General features: G+C 41.0%; 1 protein-coding gene across 1 annotated transcript in view; it reads left to right on the forward strand.

The window, feature by feature from the left end:
* Nucleotides 1–22,206, forward strand: part of AFG2A (AFG2 AAA ATPase homolog A) — a 202,782-nt gene that overhangs the window by 118,218 nt on the left and 62,358 nt on the right. The gene's annotated exons all lie outside the window — the stretch shown is intronic.

The following is a 22,206-nucleotide window of genomic DNA, read 5'->3' on the forward strand; positions in this document are numbered from 1 at the left end:
TCACAGTGTTAGCAAGCCTGTGGGGATATGGGTGAGAACCTCATGTTTTCAGCTGTTGTATTTAATGTGCATAGAAATCTTTCTTTCATCTTCTACAGCAGCATTTCCTAACTTGGCACCTTCACGATGTACTGGCCTGTAGTCTTCAGTACCTCCAATGCTTGGCAGAGGGGTGGGAATGGGACACTTGTTCAACCCATCTGCAGGGCACCTGGTTCCCCTGCTTTAGGGGTTTTCCTGAAACTTTCCACAAACTTAAGGCACAAAGCTTTTGTAAAGATCAAAACAACTGAAACAATTCAGCTAATGTTGAAACTACAAGCTGCCCCTAATATTGAAATGAGTTAACCGTGGAAGATAATTTTGGAAACATATGACTGTTAACCAAGCTTTGGACGAGATTTTATTTGTCCCCAAAACAGATCTGTAGGCCACAATTCCAATAGCTTTTATCGACGCATGCAGTACATTGTTTGTTTGTTTATTTCTTTTCTTTGTGAAAAACAGATTTCCTATTCCACATCAAAAATGGCATGTGAATGTCATTTGTTTCAGATGTAATTTACAGTTTGCCATAGGAAGCTTTTGCTATACAAAGAGAAGTCCAAATTCATCATTGTTCTGCAGTTTCAGTTAGAAGAGACCCATTAAATCATTGGGATTTATGCAAATGTTGACCTATCAAATTTCCACTTATTAACTAGCTTGAGTTGTTTGGGATGTACAATTGGGTTTCAAGCTGGCATGATGCAGTGGTTTGTCAAATTGGACTACATCTCCTCGCTTGGCATGGAAATCCACTTGGTGGCACACTCTCAACCTCAGAAAAACCTGTGATATAGTCACCATAAATCAGAAATGACTTGATGGTACACAACAACAACATGCATTTTGGCTTATCAATGTACACTTTGTGCAAGAACCTAGACTCAGCTGACAGTGTTGACCTCTTTAGGATAAATAGGGATGTTGTTTGGTTTTTCTTCCTAATAGTAGCTACCGGTATTAAATTTTTTTATATATATTGTGCTGCATCTCAATTATAACATGGCAATCACTCTCAGCATCAGATAAAGGAAAAGGCAAACCCACCTCTGAACAAATCCTGCTAAAATAGCACAACGACGGGGTTGCCATGAGTTGGAAACAACTTACAGCAGGAATGGGTAAACTAAGGATATGGACCCTTGGATGCTTGCCTCAAGCCCTCCTCATTTTCCATGTCCTTTTGGCAGAAGGACACAGCGGCCCACCATGACCTTATGTCAAAAAGATAAGGCATGTAACAACTGAGACCCCTCTGGAGCTCTCTCGGCCGCTGGGTGTCTCGCCCTCCTTCCGGCATAAGGATAGTGCCAGTGGCCCCACCCTTATGCCAGGAGGATGGCTCGAGAAAGGCATGTGGTGGCTGAGAGCCTCCCAGAACACTCTCAGTTGTCACCTGTCTTGCCTTCCTCCTGGTGTAATGCCAAGAGGATAGCCCGAGGGTTGGGGGAGGAGGATTGGGGCAGTCGGAGTGTGTCCTGCCTTCCTCCCTGCATAAGTATGGAGAAAGCAGTCCCATCCTTATGCTGGGATAAAACCTGAGGATTGCCTCCTCTTGGACCCAACCTCTCCTGGGGCCTCCCCACTCAGCATGTTCCAGGCCCCGTCCCTCCTGGTCTGTCCCTCTTGGCTGGATTTGCAATGTGGCCCCAAGGCAAGCACACAAGACCAGAACCACAGTTGTACTAACACAACTTTCATTATGCAGGGCCTCTTATTGCCCATTCACCTTTTTTAAAAGTTAGATTTCGGTCCATGTGTATTACTTATTTATATATAGTACCTCGTGTAGAAAACCGAACTGACTTGAAGAAGCTCTGGGAAGTCTGACTACAACTTAGCTGATTCAGTGGAAGGAAACTGTTTGACCCTATTGCCACTTACCCTTGGAACAAACTTTTCCTGTGAATTCAGTCTCCTGTTATATTTTCAGACAGATGCCACTACTGCGATTTGTTTGTTTTTAGCCAGGGATTGTGAACTTTTATCTCAGTGAGAAACTTCCTGTCTGCATTGTCCTTTTCAGAAGTTTGTAAATACAAGTAATTTATAATGACCTTCCCATGTCCCCCGCAACTACTTTTCAAAAGGCGCAGGAATGTCAAAAGTTACATTTGGCAGGCTTTATAAGGACCTCACACATCTCAGTGTTTCTTGAGCCTGGATTTTATACCAGGTTAGTTGTTTTCCTTTTTGTTAATAGGGTTGAAAATACCATAGTTCCTGACTCAAGCTCTGAATTTCTAGGGTTCTCTAGATATACTGATAAGGGACATTTGGGGATAGAACTCACGTTTATCAGAATGTTTTGTTAAGGTTTCACAGTACTAAATCATTAAAAAATAATATTGAAAGTTAACATTGAATGATAGTCACTGACTTTACTTAGGTAGTGACACCATAACGATTATTCTTCTCCATCTAATAACATTTTAATGTGATAGGGACAGTGGCTAGGGTCCAAAACACTGTGTGCTGACTACTGTATCTGCACTGAAGCTTTTTCTTTAAACTTCCCATTTATCAGTCATCTGAAAGCAGTCCCTAAATGTTGGAGCATAAAGACTGGGAACACTCTGGAGTCAGTGTGCAACAGTAAGATGAAGCATTGGAGACAAGCATAGAAAGCATGTTTCATTCATTCATGGGGGAAAGTGATTAGATTTTCATCAATAACTCCTAACTGAAATAGGCTTTTAAAATTTTATTTTATAAAATTATTTTTCTCCATAAGGTGGTTTGAATGTTGAACTAAAACCCTTGGAGGCCAAGGACTGAATCCCAGTTTGGCCACAGAAATCGACAAGATGCTCTTGGGTAAATCACAAGCTCTCAACCTTACAGGAAGACAAAGCCAAACTCTTTCTTAACAAATCTGTCTAAGACAGCAATTCTCATCCTGGAGGTTGGGACCCCTAGGGGGTCACGTGGGGATTCCAGAGGGGATCGCCAAAAAAAATCAGGAAACACATATTTCTGTTGACTTTAGGAACTCCTTTGTCAGAAGGGGAAGGCTATTTTGAGACTCCAAGCAGGAGAAGGGAGATCAAGCGTGCTTGGCACATGTCAGTGTGGTGCGCATGCACAAGCGAGGGAGAGTGTGCGAGGCGGGAGGGAGGGCCGCACCAGCAGTTCCTTTCAAAGCATGGGGGTTCTGTGTGGGAAGTTTGGCCCAATTCTATCATTGGTGCAATTCAGAATGCTCTTTGATTGTAGATGGACTATAAACCCCAGCAACTAAAATTCCCAAATGCAAAGGTGTATTTTCCCCCAAATTCCATCAGTGTTCACATTTAGGCATTTCTGCCCATCATAGTTTGAGTCCATAGTGCTCTCTGGATGTAGGTGAACTACAACTCCAAAACTCAAGGTCAATGGCCATCAAACCCTTCTCGTATTTTTTGTTAGTCATGGGAGTTCTGTGTGCCAAGTTTGTTTCAATTCCATTGTTGGTGAAGTTCAGAATGCTCTTTGTAGGTGAACTATAAATCACAGTGACTACAACTCCCAAATGACCAAATCAGTCAGACAAAATCAAGATAGACAGTGATTACTGGAGTGATGTATTTGAATGCATGTCTCTTCCTCTTCTTGCCCACCTGAGAACGGATATCTGTTGGAGAAGCTCTCTTCTGTATTCCATCCATGGGATTAAATACACTGAAGTCTCAGGTTTCCCACTTTTTTTGAAATGTCCTCACCATGGATTCCCAGTTACTTCTGATACTGATTTCACTCTGATGCCAAGCTAAAATTAGATTTTTAAAAACTCTTTCTTCATGATTTTACCCAAAACTGCCTGTCTGTGTGTCTGTCTATCTATCTATACATACACGCACGCACGCGCGCACACGCACACAATTATAGATTATTAAAAATTATGCAGTTGTGTCATATTTTTAAGTGTTTGAATTTTTATTGTTTTAGTTTTTATACTATTTACAGTGATTTTATTAAAGCTTCCCAGAGATCTTACAGCATACAGGGCAGGCTATGAATACATGCTAGTAAGTATGCAAGTAAATAAATAGTTAGATGAAGTTCTACACTGTATTCTGTAGACCTTTTGTGAGAAATTTAGCCACTAATTTCTGAATCACACTTGCAGAATAAGTTTGAGCAACTTGACACAATGGTCTGTTTCTCAGTAAAATGGGACATTTGTCAATGTATAGATTTTTTTTTTTAAAAAAACTAATGTTTATGAAACCACCAAAACCAGAATCGCAAGCTCAAATCATGGTAAAATATTGCTTGAATACACATGAATGAATTTAGAAATTAGAGTAATTTCACAGTTCCTTGTTCCATTTTCTCCCTACTTGAGCATACAGGATTTTAGGGAGAAATCATGGAAAGATGAAGAGAAAATCAGAGCACAAAAGTACAGGGAGTCGGTGTGTTTATAAGGATGGCTGAATAGTATCTGTCGTCATAGGATCCCTTTTTATCATCGTGAATGTGGGTATTCTTAGCCCACCGCTCTCAATCAAAGGAAGGAAGTGTGGCCAGTGGGGGAGGAAGGGGAAGGCCAGAGGTAGCCTTCAAAACCTCTACCCCAATGGTTAAACATACAGTACACAGGAAAGATGCAAATCTGGGTAGAAAAACGATACAACAAAGTCGTCTATTCACCACAGTGTAATCTAGCCACCAGCCTGCAACAAGAAGGAAAAATGCAGAAACATACGGCCCCTTTTTTCCATGAACATTAAGTAAAGGTGGGGGAAGCTGGTAACCTAAGACTACGATATTAGGAGGGTTAATCTTATCTTGATACCTTGCCAGTTTGAATTGTTACTAAAAAAGCTAAATGCCTGAAAGAGCAGGAATGTATTTAAAATATGTAGTGCTAAAGTTTATTATTGTTTGTTTTTCCCACTTTCTACTCCCATTCTTTCTTATTTATTTTTCTCCATTTTTCTAAAAGAACTTCCAGGTGGATCGGAGAAACCTGTCATTTTGGATCAACTATAAAATCATAGAAAATGGTTCTATGTGTAAACCATCACCGTTGAAAAGTATTTCGTTCTCTGCTATCTTCCATGCCTACAATCTGTTGATGTATCCAGCTATAAGCTACTAGCAGTGAATTTGGTTTTGATTGCTAAGAATTAAGAGCCTCAATAAGCATTTTTTAAAAATCTTAAGATCTTTTAAAAATCATAAGAAAACAGGTTTTTTCTGGGTTTTCTTTTGTATGTTCTTTCAAGTCATTTTCAACTTATGGCAATTCTGTCTTGGCATGATTTCTTCAGAGTGGGTTTGCCATTGACTCGCCACTGGTCACCCCATGGCCAAATGGGGATTCAAACCCCACTGGTCTCCAAAGTTGTAATCTCATCTGTAAACCACAACACCAGCTGGCTCTCTTAGGTTGTCGTTTATATATCAAGTCCAAATAAAAGGTTTGTTAACAAGATGAGGGAAATGGAAATTCAAGTGAGTCACATGTTGCTTTTCCCTTCTGTGCCACTACATTAACAGCAGGAAAGTCATTAAACCAAAACCATTCTTACAAGAGTTAAATGTTCTCAGAGCTAAAAAGCATCATTAACACCCAAGGTTTCCCCTGACATTAAGTGTAGTCATGTTTGACTTTGGGGGGTGGTGCCTATCTCCATTTCTAAGTCAAAGAGCTGGCATTGTCCATAATCACCTCCAAGATTATGTGGCCAGCATGACTGCCATTACCTTCCTGCCAAGTGGTACCTATTGATCTACTCATATGAGCATGTTTTTGAACTGCTAGGTTGGAAGAAGCTGGGGCTAACAATGGGAGCTCAATCCCCTCCCCGGATTCAAACCGCCAACCTTTTGGTCAGCAAGTTCAGCAGCTAAGCAGTTTAAACCGCTGCTCCACCAGAGGGCCCATACACACTTTACCAACCCAATATTGTAATATGAATTTTAAATATCTCAAATTCATGCTTGTTTAATGCAGAGGTTAATGAGCAAAGTGTAGCATAAACAAAATATACTTTCTCTGAATGTGCAACATCTGTCCTTGTCTCCGTTGTTATGGGGACAGAAATCTAGTTGTTATTCTCAGGAATATTTACAATGTTTTTCATGCACTAAACCAGGAGTCTTCAAACTTTTTGAACAGAGGGCCAGATTGCAGTCCCTCAAACTGTTGGAGGGCAGGATTGTAATTTGAAAAAAACATGAATGAATTCCTATGCACACTGCACATATCTTATTTGTCGTGCAAAAAATATCCAGCCCCCGGGCCTTCGTTTGAGGACCCCTGCACTAAACCCTGACTACCCCAAGCCTTCAATGATCAGATCAAAGCTGGGTTTTCATATTACACTATCAGAATAACCACTGACGTGAATTGCAAATACTTTAGTGCTTCCTTGTATCCTTAGAAAAATAAACAGCTGCATGACTTGGCCTGATTATATTTCACTTTGTTGAAGCCCTATGATTTTAAGAATCTTAAATCTGGAAGGACCACAAAAGTAATTCAGTCCAACTCCCTGTCTTGTAGGAATACACAAGTAAACCACTCCTGAAAGATGTTCATCCAACTGTAATTCGAATCTATGGTTTCATATTCTAGTCTCTTGAGCAGCTTGGTGATTCTGGTACATTATCTGGGTGGAGGCCACTAAGAGGCGCTAGAGAGAGAAGGATACTTAATCTTATGGGGGTGGACAGTGGGTTGAAGGACTAAAACCATTTCCTCCTGTTTTCCTATTATTCCCCCCACCCATGTCCCCGTTGTGGAAACAACCCTCTTTTATGACATGGGAAGGGAGGAGGGGGAATAACCAGCAAAAATGGGGGAAATTGTTTTCCTCCTTCAACTGCCCCACATAAAATGAAGTATCCTCCTTTCTCTAGTAGCCCCAAGTGGACTCTGCCGAGATAATGGAACAGTACCAGTTTGGTCTATTTTCTTCATCACGCTGCATTTCATCCTGATGCAGGCGACTGGCAGTTATTGCCAGTCGCCTGACTTGTTAGGAATCATCAGCTCATGGCTGAAGAACCTTAATAATCTGAATAGCCCTTCTCTGGACATTTTACAGCTCATTGATATCCTTCTTGAATGACGGTGCCTAGAAGTGGACACACTATTCCAGGTGAGGTCTGAACTAAACAGAATAGAGTGGCATTACTACCTCCCTTGATTGTAATACTATATGTCTGTTGATTCAGCCCAGATTTGCATTGCCTTTTTTTGGCTTCTGCTTTACACTGTTGACTCATTTTTAGTTTCTGGTCTACTAAAATCCTTAGATCCTTTTCATTTGTGCCAGAGGTTCTCCATATTGTTTCTGTGCCTTTCATTTTTCCTGCCTAGGTGCAGTGGTTGACATTTATACCTGCTGAAATGCATGTTATTGGAGTTTTGGTTCTCCAATCTGTCAAGCTCATTTTAACTTAGCAGTTATCTTTGCAGTACCTACCTAATTTACAAATATACAAATGGAAAATAATGGAAGCAAGCCTGCAGCAAAATATCTCCATAGGGTATCAAGATTGTACAGAATACAATTACACCCCAGTTTTCTTTATTATCGTTATGCACTTATGGTTTCTTACAGAAGTGTAGGCAGTAAAACTGCTACCCTGGTGAAACTCAGCATTCATTTCTTACCCTACCTTTCAGTTAAATTGAGATAGTAAATGCTTCCACATCATTCTTTCAAGACAGCAATCGGTTAATTAATAAAATCCATCAATTTGGTTAGACTCATCATCGTCATGGTTGGCATCATCATCATCATCATTATATTGTTTGTGGATTTGACACAGTATTTTAGAAATAAATTGTACAGTTTTTTAGAACAGCGTTTCTCAACCTGGAGATTGGGACCCTTGGAGGTTCAGAATGCTCTTTGATTGTAGCTGAACTATTAATCCCAGCAACTACAACTCCCAAAAGCAAAGGTCTATTTTCCCTAAACTCCACCAGTGTTCACATTTGGGCATATTGAGTATTTGTGCCAAGTTTGGTCCTGATCTATCATTATTTGAGTCCACAATGCTCTCTGGATATAGATGAATGACAACTCCAAAACTCAAGGTCAATGCCCACCAAACCCTTCCAGTATTTTCTGTCATTCATGGGAGTTCTGTGTGCCAAGTTGGGTTCGATTCCATTGTTAGTGGAAGTCAGAATGATCTTTGATTGTAAGTGAACTATAAATCTCAGTAACTACAACTCCCAAATGGCAAAATCAATCTCCCCAGCCCCACCAATTTAGTCGTATTGGATATTTGTGCCAAATTTGGTCCAATAAATGGAAATACATCCTGCATATCAGATATTTAAATTACAATTCATAACAGTAGTAAAATTACAGTTATGAAGTAGCAATGAAAATAATTTTATGATTGGGGGTCACCACAACATGAGGAACTGTATTAAGGGGGCGTGGCATTAAGAAGGTTGAGAAACACTGCTTTAGAAGATGGATAGTTCCCAAGCATAGCATCACTGGCCCTGATTTCCTGACTGACAATGTCTCTTCAGATCTTAATTAATTTACTCCCAAAAGTGTTTCTAGAAGGCAGGCAACATTGCGGGGTCATTTACTGGGTATGATTCAAATGATAAATGAGAACCCATTTGCAGAAAGATAGTTCTGCATGAAGCACCAACAAGATTTTACATTAAATCACTGTGGTATCTGAATGCCTGCAGGAAAGGGATATAATATTCACTTAGCTGCCAATGAATAGTTGATTAAAATCTGTAGAGCATTTAATATGACTGAAACACAGAGTGGGGGTATATTCTGGTGTAGTGTTACAGCCAGAGGTTCATTGGGTCAGAAAGAAGGAGCGAGAGCGCAACTGTGTATGTGAGCACAAACCTTGTCGTGAGAACATTCAAGGTTGGTTGCTTTTCTTTTTTTTAACCCAAACCCTCATTTAACTAATACTTATATATCAAGGAATTATAGTGGCAGATCTTTATCTCAAAACATTTATAAGAATATAAAAACACACTCACACAAAATGATGCCACTTTTGGAAAGAAATAATACGCAGCATTGAAGCAGAGCACATGCAGGGTTCATAATTAGCAAATATACTTAAAGGTGTTAATGTTATCCTTCCTGTTGGAAGAGCAAGAATGTAGAGGACATTTCCTGCTCATATAGAATAATTACAGGGCAACTTGAGACCTCTGGGTATCTACTCTGCAGGCGCCATTAAGAAGTAAATTGACAACCTTTAACTTTTTTCCAGTAAAAACAATCTGTATTGATAATATGTCAAAGCTAAATGTATTACAAAATCCCTGTTTGAGCAGATTTATTAGTCCCATTAATGCAAATTCACATACATTGTTGAACCGTATTTGATCATCTTTAAGATTGATCTCGATTATTTTGCGGAATAAACTTATAACTTATTGACATCCTTATTTTTAAAAGTAAATATTGTTTACATGGCAAACTGCTCATTAAACTCTCTTATTTCTCAGGATAATGCAAAGCCAAGGTATTTTTTAATAAACCTGAGAAAATAGAAACATGCAAAATTATCAGCTATTTCATTATGGTAAGATAATTATGGAAATGGAGATCTAGTTCATTCTCATGCATAAGTATTGGCATCTCCATCTGGAGGCAGGGTTTGACCCAGAGTTCTCAGGACCAAAGGGGAAATTGCTTAACTTTCAAGAATTGGATTCATAACACAGGAAGAAAGCTATATCCTGTCCAATTCTCGATGAAAAAAGAAAATGAAGGAAAATTGCCTTTTTTAGATGTCCTAGTCATCGGCAAACCAGATCAACAATTGGGTTACACAGTTTAAAGAAAACAGAAAACCTACACACACTGATAGATACCTCCATAAAAACACCAACCATCGCCCAAGTAAAAAAAAAAAGAAGCACAATTAAAGCCCTGGCAGACCATGCAAAAAGAATCTGTGACCCACACCTCCTCCAAGATGAGCTGAACCACCTAAACTGGGCTCTACAGGCCAATGGATACTCCATCACAGACATCAGAAGAGCTGCAAGACCAAGAACAAGCCACGAGAGTAAAGATGAAGATCCACCCAGAGGAAAAGTGTTCTTCCCACACATCAAGGTAACCACTGACCACATAGGGAAGCTGATGAAGAAACACAACATGCAAACGATCTACAGATCCACTAAGAAAATCCAACAAATGCTATGTACAGCAAAGGACAATAGGGATCCTCTCACCTTTGCAGAGTTTACTGTATACCATATAGCTGTGGACAAGTCTACATAGGGACTGCCAAACGCAGCATTGCCCAAACACTTATCAAGGAACATGAAAGGTACTGCAGATTAACTCAACCAGAGGAGCCAGCCATTGCAGAACACTTGATCAGCCAACCTGGACATAGCATATTATTTGAGAACACAGAAATGATGGACCACTCTAACAACTACCATGTCAGGCTACACAGAGATTGTCCACAAGCAGCTGGACAATTTCAACAGAAAGGAAGAAACCATGAAAATGAACAAAATTTTAGTACTGGCTACTAGTACTAAAAAAACTCTAAAATTGTAATAGTAAATAAAAAACAAAACTCAAACACGGGGGAACTCCAGACAAGAAACAATCAGGAATACCTAATCACTTCTCAACAAAGGAATTTCCCAGGTAGTAACAAGCCACACCTAAAAACTGCCAGGCCATCAAATGCTAATCAAGGTGGCCAATTGAAACATTCACACCTAGCTCCAATAAACAAGGGTTCTTTTTCCCACCCTGGACTTTCCACAGATATATAAACCCAATTTTCCTAGTTTCTAACTGACCTCACAACCTCTGAGGATGCCTGCCACAGATTCAGGCAAAACATCAGGAGAGAATGCTTCTAGAACATGGCCATACAGCCTGAAAAACCTACAACAACCCAGTGATTCTGACCATGAAAGCCTTTGACAATACATCACAGATACAGTTTGCTAATGTATGTACAGAAAGGTATTTTCAGGAGGTCAAAAAGCCTGGAGACTCTTTAAACAATCTGTTAATAGTTTCTGCCCTCCTTTCCATCAGGCAACCCCACTACACTGGACTCCCAGGCTCCACACCAAAACCTTGCGAGACTTTTAAATCAAAATGAATAGTTTTAGATAAGATCTTTAATGCTCATCTAAAAGCAAGAAGAAGCAGGCACAGCAGGTCGAGTGCACTGGTCTAGTATTAGAAATATGTTTCTCCTTTTATCCTGCTCTGTCAGTCTCCCTAAGCATTTCCCAAGTAACATCATGCTCACTTTCCCTGTCAGAATTGGTGGCGACAGCCAGTCTGACCTGGAAGGGAGTCGAACACAGTGGCTGTCTCCTTTCAAACCCGGAAGTGTCAGCAATTCACTTCACCCTCTCACTCAACTCTATTTATCTAGCCTATGTAGTATCTGTTTCACCTGACTGTACTGCCAGAAGATAGCTTAGGACTCATGTAAAAGTTCCTGCTGCTAATTGGGGTTTAACTCTTATAAATACCAGACGCCCTGTTCATATTTTGTCATCGTGGAATGCTACAAAATTCAGCTGTCCTTGGTAGAACAGCACCCTTTCCTTGTTTTAAGTGCGTTTGCTTGGACTTTAGAAAAGGGACTTACTTGATATCTGAGCACAACTCTAAAACTTTAAGAGTTGAGAACAGTCCAGCAAAGAGGTAAATTTATCAAGGTGAGGCCAGGTTAGACTGTGTCTAAAAAAATTGTACAAACACTGTATTAATAGTCCTGACATGACTATAGGTATTTGTGAAAGTAAATAAGAATAAGTGTTGGAGAAAGAAATAGCAACACTTTATTTTTCCATGTTCATAATTAATTTTCAAATCTAGATAAAACAGTCTGGGAGATATGGAAAAACATGTCATTCAGTTTCAGTACTGAGTATAGCCCTTTGTTAGCCCTCTAAACCACTGTAGTGTAGAAATTCATCTATTTATTTACTTGCATACTTACTAGCACGTATTCATAACCTGCCCTATACGCTATAACAGGGGTCCTCAAACTTTCTAAACAGAGGGCCAGGTCACAATCCCTCAAACTGTTGGAGGGCCGGATTATAATTTGAAAAAAATATATGAATGAATTCCTATGCACACTGCACATATCTTATTTGTAATGCAAAACCACTTAAAAACAATACAATAATTAAAATGAAGAACAATTTTAAGAAATATAAATTTATTAGTATTTCAATGGGAAGTGTGGGCCTGCTTTTGCCTGATGAGATAGGATTGTTGTTGTTGTAAGCTTTCAAGTCATTACAGACTTAGGTTGACCCTAAGCGAGGGCCGAGTAAATGACCTTGGAGGGCCACATTTGGCCCCCGGGCCTTAGTTTGAGGACCCCTGCTCTAAACACTCTCCAGAAAACCGTAGCCACAGGTATTTCAGACTCTTCCTTAGCAATAGACATGTGGAGTGAAGGCCATTGTATTCTGTTGGCCCTGTCATAATCACACAGACTCTAAAGTTTTATTGATCTACATTCAGCTTGGGGATTGTGTGGTCTTCAAATGTTGCTGGGCTGCACCTTCCACCAGCCAGCATAACCAGTGTAAAAACAGATAATAGTTTCAGGAAAGCCTTCTAGTCCTTCTAATCCAGGTTATCAAAGCATAAAATCCACATCATTTAATTTGAACTGGGTTATTTTAGGACCTTTCCACACAGCTGAATAAAATCCCACATTATCTGCTTTGAATTGGAATATATAGCAGTGTGGACTCAGGGCCCTTTCACACAGCCCTATATCCCAGAATATCAAGGCAGAAAATCCCACATTTTCTGAGTGTGAACTCAGATAACCCAGTTCAAAGCAGATATCATAAGATTTTCTGCCTTGATATTCTGGGATATAGGGCTGTGTGGAAGGGCGCACAGATAACCCAATTCAAAGCAGATATTGTGGGATTTTCTGCCTTGTTATTCTGGGTTATATAGCTGTGTTTACACTGCCATATAATCCAGTTCAAAGCAGATAATGTGGATTTTATTCAGCTGTGTAGAAGGGGCCTTGGGGTCCTTCCACACAGCCCTATATCCAGTTCAAAGCAGAAAATCCCACATTATCTGTTTTGAACTGGGTTATCTGAGTCCACACACATCAGTCCACCCCAGAATGTGGGATTTTCTGCCTTCATATTCTGGGATATGTGGAAGGGCCCTTGGTGTGGTTCCATAGAACCTTTGTCCTTGTTGACTATTTGCCTTCCTTATGGTCCAGCCATTGGAAATGAGGTTGGGACAGCAGCACGGCAGTCTTATATTCTCTTCGTATCCAATTGCCCTAATGCTCTTGCATGTGTCACAAAACATGGTTATGAATTGCTGGCACAGATATCAAGTTACTTTCTGACTACTATTGCTACTCAGTTTTTCCCTCTGTTATTGATTCTTATCCATTTTTCTTCTCTATGTCCATGAATGATATCACAGTTGGAATGCTAAACTCCTACTTTTCTTGGTTCCTTTGTTTGCTCCCAGAATGGTGCAGTGGGTTAAACCCTTGTGCTGGCAGGACTGAAGACCGACAGGTCGCAGGTTCAAATCTGGGGAGAGCGTGGATGAGCTCCCTCTATCAGCTCCAGCTCCTCATGCGGGGACATGAGAGAAGCCTCCCAGAAGGATGGTAACACATCAAAACATCTGGGCGTCCCCTGGGCAACATCCTTGCAGACGGCCAATTCCCTCACACCAGAAGCGACTTGCAGTTTCTCAAGTTGCTCCTGACACGAAAAAAAAAAGCCAGCCACATGACCTTGGATGTGTCTACGGACAATGCCGGCTCTTTGGCTCAGAAATGGAGATGACCACCACACCTTAGAGTCGGACACAACTAGACTAAATGTCAGGGGAAATCTTTACCTTTACCTACCTGCATAGTTTACCAGGTGTTACATGCAGATCCTATAAGAGAGTTTCAGCCAGTACAACACTCTGGGGCTTGGAGAGACAAAGCAGGGGCCATCTCTCTCAACAAAAACACAAACATATAACTCACAATCCCCCTCCGTTGTATTGTTTACAAATATTAGCAGACATGTAACTCTTCAAATGTTTTCTTGGCTTTTTATCAAGTCCTGTTTATTTTTCCTATAAAATGGATGAATGATTTCACCCTGTGAAATCATTGACTTATGCATTGACTTATGCTGCTCGATTCTAGTTGCTGATCACATCATTGATGTTGTAACCAGGAACTTGAATGGCCATCATTCTAGACCTTTAATCCTCAATTTAATCCTGCTCAGCTCAAAAGCAGTCGTGTTCTGCCTTTGAAAATTCCTCTCAGGGGCCCTGGTTACCTGTTGCTGGATTTGAGCCCTTGGCCATCCCTGTTCCAAGGAGAATGCACCTTGAGCAGTTCCAAGACGTTTGAACTCACATTCTGGGCTTCCGTTTCTCAGAGCCTTCACCTTCCTTGGAGCACTAGATTACACATGTTTCCAGAAGAGACAGCCGATGGGACTTTTTATTTCCTTATTTGGTAAATAAAACAAGAATCCTGAAACAGCTCAGAGATTAAATTGTTAAAATAAGAAATTTGAGTGTCAATGGCATGTATTTAACAGTTGTTAATTGTATTTACAAAGTCGAACTTGTTCTCTGCGCTTTGTATAATCAGCATAATATTTAAAACAGAGCCAAATGGTTTTGCCAAACTTCTGTGGCTTCCAGGCACCTGAGAATTCCTGTTCTCTTGTGTATGTAGGGATGGGAGAGGTTACCGAGCTTTTCTGCTGTAAAGAAGCAACTAGAAAGAGAAATTGAGTTCTAGTTAGGGCTTGGCAAACTGGTGCACTCTCTCTTTCTCCGAGTCTCTCTTTGAGTATGTACACAGTGCTTAGAGATTTACAAAATAAAATGTTCACCTTTCTCGCCATTAACTTTAGCAATATCTGATTTCTTAGAAGAAAAATATGACATACTATGTCTGGAATGACTTGAGAAACTGCAAGTCGTTTCTGGTGTGAGAGAATTGGCCGTCTGCAAGGATGTTACCTGGGGATGCCTGGATGTTTTACCATCCTGTGAGAGGCTTCTCTCATGTCCCTGCATGGGAAACTGGAACTGACAGAATCTCCCCGCTCCCCGAATTCAAACCCCTGACCTTTTGGTCAGCAGTTCTGCTGTCATAAGGGTTTAATCCATTGCACCACCGGGGGCTCTACTATGATGATAAGACCCAAAGCTTCCCATATTCTTTCTAACAGCAAAATAAATTCAATTCAATTAGATTAATTGTTTTAAAAAACCAGGGATAGCTCTATGGACTATGAAGCAAAATCCATGAGCAGCAATACTTATGTTGGGCCAAATCCAAAGCATAAACCACATTATGCAAATGTTTGAAGTTTCAGTGGTTTCTTCATCAGGCAAAGATATTAAAAATCATATAGGAGTTAGGAAGGGACATTTAGAACTCCCTGTCAAAGAGCTTGAGTGTCTCAGGAAACCACATACCACAGGAATCTATAGGATGTTGCCGTGTCAATTTAAGTGGAATATAGCACTGAATGTGAAATGTGAACGGGCTACAGGTATAGCAGAGTATTTTTTGTTTCTTAAACACCTATTATTGTCCCATAGCAATTTATTGTCCTGATATCCATTAGTTTTTCTGTGCTACTCTTTTGAATTAAAACCTAAGGGAAGCTTCTCCTCCTCAAGGGAATTTGTAATGCCTGAAGGGTCCGATTTCATACATAGCAGTGGTAGTTCCAGAAAATATATGTAAACAACTATCAGTACTTTAAATGAGCATATTCAGAAGTCTTAGTAGAATAAACGGAAAATTGTTCCATAGGACTTCTTCGGAACAAGAATCCATGTTATTTTTACTTACTTACTTACTTACTTACTTCCTTACTTACTTACTTACTTACCTACTTAGGCGATCTCTCATTGTTTAAGATTGTCCTCCAAGATCAGTGTCCGGACGGTGAGTACGTAGGTGACAGTGGAACCCTATTCTTGACCTGTATGTTCTCCCACAGTGAGGGCATTGGTTTCCAGGTAGAAGGCGGTCCTGGTTGGGGTTAGCTTGACGCGCTTTCCTCTTGGCACATTTCTCTCTTTTGCCCTTTATTCGTGCCTCTTCAAATTCTACAGCACTGCTGGTCACAGCTGACCTCCAGCTAGAGTGCTCAAGGGCCAGGGCTTCCCAGTTCTCATGTCTATGCCACAGTTTTAAAGGTTGCCTTTGATCCCATCTTTAAATCTCTTTTCCTGTTCTCCAACATTCCATTTTCTGTTTGTCCGCTCGGAGTAGAGCAACTGCTTTGGGAGATGGTGATCGGGCATTCGGACAACGTGGCCAGTCCAGCAGAGTTGATGGCGGAGGACCATCACTTCAGTGCTGGTGGTCTTTGCTTCTTTCAGCACGCTGCCATTTTTCCGCCTGCCTTCCGAAGAGATTTGCAGGATTGTTGGAGGCAATGCTGATGGAATCGTTCCAGGAGTTCCATGTGACGTCTGCAGATAGTCCACGTTCTGCAGGCATAGAGCAGGGTTGGTAGGACAATCTATAATATAAATCTGTAAGGGGCGTCGTACGGAGCCGTATAACTCCACAACCCCCCAACGAAACTGAACCAGAATTGCCATGCCCCTAGGACAACCCACTCGGTACAAACTAATGTACTCCAAATTAAAAAAAAAACACCACAACAACGACAAAAACACCGCAAAACAACTGAACATGCGCACTGGCGCAAACTCCCCGGCACGCGCGCACGCACGGCCCCTCCCCCCCTCCCCCCCGCGCGGCACACACACACGTGCGCGGTGCAAACTCCCCGCCACGCGCGCACGCGCCGCCCCTCGCCCCCCCCCCCCGTGGCACACACAAAGGGGTGGGGTGAAGGGAGGGGGCGTGTCTAACCGGAGAGGGAGGGAGGAGGGAAGGAGTGAGTCACGGAGGAAAGGGGTGGGGCGAAGCGAGGAGGCGTGTCTTCAAATTCGCCCCCTCCCTTCTCCCCACCCCTTCCCTCCCTGAGTCACTCCCTCCTCCAACCCCCTCCGGAAAGACACGCCCCCTCCCTTCGCCCCACCCCTTCCCTCCCAGAGTCACTCCTTCCCTCCTCCCATCCCCTCCGGAAAGACACGCCCCCTCCCTTCGCCCCACCCCTTCCCTCCCAGAGTCACTCCTTCCCTCCTCCCATCCCCTCCGGAAAGACACGCCCCCTCCCTTCGCCCCACCCCTTTCCTTCCAGGAGTCAATCAGGAAGAGAAGAGGTGGGGCGAAGGGAGGGGGCGTGTCTTTCCGGAGGGGGGGGAGGAGGGAAGGAGTGACTCAGGGAGGGAAGGGGTGGGGAGAAGGGAGGGGGCGACTTGGAAGACAACAATGATGGATCCGGACCAAAGCATTCAATACGCCCTAATATCCACACAGATGGAGTTTGAGGGAAATAGACCTTGACATTTGGGAGTTGTAGTCACTGGGATTCAGAGTTTACCAAGACTCAAAGAGCATCCTGAACCCCACCAACGACAGAATTGGGGCAAACATGCCACACTGAACCCCCATGACCAACAGAAGATACTCAAGTTTACACACAAGCATAAAGAAGGGGGAGGACGGAGGGATGCCAGAGAGAGAGAGAGAGGGAGAGAGAGAGAGAGAGAGAAAGAGGGGAAAGGAAGGAGTGTGAGAGAGAGAAAGAGGGAAAGAGGGCGAGTGAAGGAAGGAAGAGAGGCCAGGCACAGACTTCAAAACTCTTACTAAAAGCCACAGCAACGCGTGGCAGGGCACAGCTAGTAGCTTTATAAACAAGCACTGTTTGGACTGTACAAAAAGTGGTGTTATTTTTATATCATTATATTGTCTACATTTTTTGTTTGGACTATACAAAAAGTGGTGTTAGAACAGATCTATGGTTGAGAGAGCCTAACGTTCTGTTCTTACAGTGGTTAACCTATAGCAGCCTAAATGCAGCTCACAAGTAGTAAAAGAGGGAAACACCAATCTTCTCCTTGAGTCAGCAAGCAACTGGTACTATTGGCTTTCATACTGGAGGTAATATGAAGATATCAAAATGAGTAATCAATAATTTTTCACCCCCAAATGTGTCTAATCCTCTTGTAAGGCCATTCAAGTGAGACTCTATTAGTATATCTCACAATGAGTTCCAGTCCTTTAATTTTGTACAATGTGAAGACATACTTGCTTTTATCTGCTCAGAATGTCTTACCTTTTAGCTTCATCATCACAGTCCTTTGTGCCTGACAAATGGGTCAGCCTGACCTTGTGTTTGATACAGGTAACCAGATACCCATTTCATATACGAATCAAAGCACCCAATGTATTCAACCTTTGGCTATAATCATACATCTAATTATTCGTTCCTTGCAAAACTAAGACTTGTAGTGATTCAAAGACTACGGGTAGGCCTTACTGAGCCAATAGTGCGAAAGTATGTATTTTACAAGCATATATAGAAGCATTTGGTTTTCCTCTGCTGAATTGGGGGAGGCATGTTGCCAAAAGGGAAGCATCAAACAGTGTTGTAATTCTCTTTTGATGTTTTCCTCTGGAACTTAAACCATGCTCATGTTAAATCATGTTAATCATGTTAATTAGTTTCAAGCTTTTTAATCTTGTAAAGATCCATATATTAAAAATCCATGTGTATTGTATGCATCATTGTACTAAAGACAGGCTTCGCACGATGGGAAGTAACTGATCTTCAATTCCCCTTCCTTAGGCATTCATACAAGAGCTCAATTGGTATGCAACTTTCCACTTAATTTTTTCTAGGACCACTTGCAATTCATTGGAGTGCTCTCATGATGATGTTACTGCATTCAGAATATAGCAGTGATCTATTTTGCCTTTCCCTTACAGAAAGATTGCGAGAAACCTGTGGTCTTTCAGATGTTTTGGACTACATCTTCTGGAAGATGGTAGTCCAAAATAGCTGGAAAACTAAACCCAGTTGTATGTAAACCATATTTCATTCTACCAAATTCTCCGTGTTATACGAAATTTTGTTGTTCTTATACTACCCTTGGTGGCACAGTGGGGCAAACTACTGAGCTGCTGAACTTGCTGATCGAACGGTCACAGGTTCAAATTCAGGGAGCAGCATGAGCTCCGACTGTTAGCCCCAGCTTCTGCCAACCTAGCAGTTTGAAAACATGCAAATGTGAGTAGATCAATAGGTACCGCTCCGGCGGGAAGGTAACAGTGCTCCATGCAGTCATGACTTAGGACGTGACCTAGGACGTGTCTACGGACAATGCCAGCTCTTTGGCTTAGAAATGGAGATGAGCCCCAACTCCCAGAGTCAGACACAACTAGACTTAATATCAAGGCAAAACCTTTACCTTTCCGTAATATTTTCTGCTCACTATTTTATTTTTTATTTTTTTAAATTTGGGCCTTTTGACAAACTGATTCTAGTTGTATCTATTGGAAGTTTAAGAAAAGGTTTCAACTATATATAAATAGATTTTTTTTTAAAAAAAAAATAACCCAGTTTATGAACATACTGAGAATTTTCAACATTTGTTTTATTAAAACCTCAGCAAGACATGCCATCAAGTATGTATATAAGGTACCAGCTAAATCAGGTGGTTAAAACAGCCTGACTCTGGCACTTTAATATTGACATTTAAATTTGCTTGTTTTCACTAGTAATTATTGTTGCATTTTTATTTGAGTTTTTATTTTTATTTTTATTTAATTGAGTTAGTTCTTGTTAATTTCTGTAAGTATTGTTTTATGTTAATTGGTGTTGTTCTGATGTTTTTAAATGCTGATGTGCTGCTCTGTAAGCCGCCTCGAGACCCTTTTGGGAGATGGTGGTGGGATATAAAGTTACTACTACTGCTGCTACCACTACTAGCACTACTATTGTTCTCCTTAATAGTGTCATCTGCATATTATGGTATTTAATTTTAGCAAATTCTTTAAAATATCAACAACAACAACAACAATGCAATTGGTGGGGACGAGGGAGAGGGCCTTTTCTATGGTGCCCCCCCAACTCTCTACCTAAAGATATCAGACAAGCCCCCACTTTGGCAGTCTTTCGGAGAAGCTTGAAAACGTGGCTGTTCCAGTGTGCCTTCCCTGAATGCAGGAAATAATGCCCGATCTGACGAATTTCCTTCTATATGTCCTCTGAATCACTTTATCTATCCGTAGGATTGATCACCCTCCCCAATATCATTCTTTAAAACCCCCATGCCTAGACATACCCTACCCTGTACATGCCCAGGGTTTTAAAATTTTAAAAACATCTGGCCCTGCCATAATGTTTTAAAATCTTTTTTGTGTTATTGCTTATATGTTCAACTGTAGTATTTATACTGTTTTATTTGCTTGCTTGCTTGCTGATGTATTGTATTTGTATTTGACGGGCTTGACCTCATGTAAGCCACCATGAGTCCCTATGGGGAGATGGTGGTGGGGTATAAGTAAAGTTTTATTATATTATTGTTATTAACAACTTTATTTTTATCTCCCGCCTTCATCTCTCCGAAGGGACTCGGGGTGGCTTACATATAGCACAATGCACCTAACACAATGCATAAAAGAAACACACAATACAAAACAATGTAAAACCAATAGCATATAAAACAATAATTTTAAGCTCAAAAACTTAAATAAGAACTTAGTATTTATTGCTGATTGCTATTTTCAGCACCTATTTAATGTACAAAGAAAATCACCTTCCCCCATTTAGAGATGCTGGCCACAGAGAACCGTTTTGCTTTGTGTAATTCTTCACATACCTCATCAAAGGCTCAACACTTTTTTGCTTGGGGTGTTCAGATGACTCATTGCCGTAATCCACACCCACTATCTCTTCCCCTTACAAGGTTGCCAGAGTTGATGGTTATGCAAAGGTAACTGAGCGCTGACATTCTTCCAAAGCTACTAGCAAGAAGCAACGAACTATGTTAACCCCAATACATAAAAGAGAGAGAGAGAGAGAGATTGAGAGATTTAAATACAGAAGAAGGTTATGTTTACTCATGAAGATACATGTAGTGTTAAAGACTTTGTGTGCCAAGCTTGATGAGATTATGTTTCTTTATGAGCTCTGGTAAAGTATAAACACCTCAAGGTCTCAGAGTTCTTCAAGCTATAGTCATGGAAACATCTGTATAATTAAGGTCTAAACAACATCCTACCACTGTAATGCTTCAATGACTTGTCAAACGTGACCAATGTTGGGCATGGTGAACCTGGAGAATCAAGATCTATAAACTATCTTGTATTTTACAAATATCAGTTATAATGGCAGGATATGGCCATTTGAAGATTTTCCTCTGGTATGTGCACCCATATTTAGATTCCTAGTTTTTTGTGGGTCCCTCCCCCATGTTTAGAATCTGTTAATTCTGTGGTTTATTCTGATAATGTGTTTGATGAAATGTATATGTATATGATTAGTCTGTGCTAAATAAAACTTGATAGTCTGCAAGGTGTCACAAGACTATAAAAAATCTACTTATTTAATTAGTATTTTCCTCATTTCCCCAACAAGGGACCCAGGATGGCATATAATATAACATGAATACCCCCTGGAAATATTAATAATAGGAGCAACTACATGAATGTGCATGTTGCCTGTTCATTGCTTCCTTTGTTTTAGTGGGATTGTACACCCAGAGAAGAACAGTTTTGTATTAATTTAAAACATGTATGTTACCAGTGCAGTAAAGGTGCCAGATCCTGTTGATCTTGAAAATTAAGCAGGGTCTCCCCGGATTAGAACATATCAAGAAATGCTGGGTGCTGTAGGCTGAAATTCAGAGGAAGGAATTAGCAAGCCACCTCTGAAAATCCTGTGAAATGCATGAAGTCACCAAAAGTTGACAACTATATGGAGGCACGTACGTTACCAAATATTTACATGTTGACTTGAGCTTCAACTTTCCCCAAGCTGTAGTGAGAGAGGATTTGCACAGTGAGAATATAGCACTGAATACTAATAACTAGTGTGAAGTCTTCACACTGTCTTTTACTCTCCTTTGCTTCAATTCCCCCTGTTCATAGATTTTCCCAATAGTGTAGACACCTTCCTTTGTATTAGTTTTTGGGTGGAGCATAACACACACACCCCCAGAGGACAGCCTTAGTGTTGGTCTATTCCATTTCCCTGTATAGAGCTCTCTTGCAGGACTCCTCTCTTTTCTACAGTCAGTAGAGGCTTGGGGCATT

The sequence above is a fragment of the Anolis sagrei genome, chromosome 5 (genome assembly GCF_037176765.1).
Source record: "Anolis sagrei isolate rAnoSag1 chromosome 5, rAnoSag1.mat, whole genome shotgun sequence".
NCBI classification, from domain to species: domain Eukaryota; kingdom Metazoa; phylum Chordata; class Lepidosauria; order Squamata; family Dactyloidae; genus Anolis; species Anolis sagrei.